This window comes from Galeopterus variegatus, unplaced genomic scaffold (genome assembly GCF_000696425.1).
Source record: "Galeopterus variegatus unplaced genomic scaffold, G_variegatus-3.0.2 Scaffold23414, whole genome shotgun sequence".
NCBI lineage: Eukaryota > Metazoa > Chordata > Mammalia > Dermoptera > Cynocephalidae > Galeopterus > Galeopterus variegatus.
Genome location: NW_007749525.1, coordinates 1 through 1,741, shown reverse-complemented (window position 1 = coordinate 1,741; position 1,741 = coordinate 1).

Below are 1,741 nucleotides of genomic sequence, written 5' to 3'. Positions count from 1 at the left end.
AAGTTCTTATTTACTGTCCTTTAAAGTGTAATACTATGCTTGATAAATAAAGGGCAGCAGAAAAAGGGAAGTAAAAAGAAAGAAAAAAGACCTGTGAGCCAAGACCAGCGGCATTCCCTGTGCAGGGTACTGGTGGGCTAGTGATGGGCCACAGAAAAGGTGACCAGGCAGCATCTGCGGGAAGTGCACACAGCGCACTTGGAGAAGGCCCCGCCCTGCCCAGCCTCTGGCATGAAGAGGGAGGCCACAGCCTGAAGGAAACAGGAGTCAGAGCCACCGGCCTCCTCTCTGTGGAGGCAGTTAAGGCCTTGGATGGTCAGGTAGACGGGGAGACAAACACAGCATTGGGTGCTCTGCTCTTCTGTGTTCCCTTTTTTCATCTGAACAGGGCCTTGTAGGGAGGTGGGGGCAAGGCAAGGCGGCTGCAGCTGGCAGGGTTGGAAGGGGACAACAGTCATGTGGCCACCCTCCAGGTAAGGTAGTGTGTCACGCAAGACCCCCTGGCAGTGTGGTGGGCAGCAGTGTTCAGACTGAGGCCAAGAGAACTGTGANTTTCCAGACACTATTATTCATAAAATCCTTGGGGTGTTCTACAAAGTTCTTATTTACTGTCTTTTAAAGTGTAATACTATGCTTGATAAATAAAGGGCAGCAGAGAAAGGGAAGAAAAAAGAAAGAAAAAAGACCTATGAGCCAAGACCAGCAGCATTTCCTGTGCAGGGTACTGGTGGGCTAGTGATGGGCCACAGAAAAGGCAACCAGGGAGCATCTGCGGGAAGCACACACAGTGCACTTGGAGAAGGCCCCACCCTGCCCAGCCTCTGGCCTGAAGAGGGAGGCCACAGCCTGAAGGAAACAGGAGTCAGAGCAAGTGGCCTCCTCTCTGTGGGGGCGGCCAAGGCCTTGGATGGTCAGGTAGATGGGGAGACAAACACAGCACTGGGGGCTCTGCTCTTCTGCGTTCCCTTGTTTCATCTGAACAGGACCTTGTAGGGAGGTGGGGGCAAGGCAAGGCGGCTGCAGCTGGTAGGGTTGGGAGGGGACAANTTTTTTTATTGTTTTCTTTTTTAGAAAATCATAGCACATAAATTTAAAACGTCTGCACATTTGCCATGATACACTTGAAAGTGAAACAAGATATAAATATAGATACAAATATAAATGAAACCCCCTCCTAAAAAAGAAAAATCAATCCACCCAACAGAGGTGTGGGGATCATGTGTGTGAACACAGTGCCACCAAAAATAATTCTACAAAGTTCTTATTTACTGTCCTTTAAAGTGTAATAGTATGCTTGATAAATAAAGGGCAGCAGAAAAAGGGAAGTAAAAAGAAAGAAAAAAGACCTATGAGCCAAGACCAGCGGCCTTCCCTGTGCAGGGTACTGGNAATCACAAGTTAAAGCACGCAGTCGTCCACAGTGCTGGCTGTGAACCGGGCAGGGCTTTGCTCCACAAAGTCTGTCTTCACAGAAAACAAGCTAAGAATGAGGAACACCCACCCCACACCCATATCTGTTATTAACAAACAAAAAAATACTACTTTTAACCAGGTATTGGCTAGAGAATTCGGATTTTTAGCACGTTCACGGCACACACATGTTGGATCTCAGAGTCTGTACAACATGTGATGCGGATCTTCTCTTCTCTTACTCCTTCCACTGTACGAGGACTGCAGTGTGGTCCTTGCTTCCTTTACAGTCAATAACAGTCAGACTCTCCACAAAAGCTGGAAGCAACCA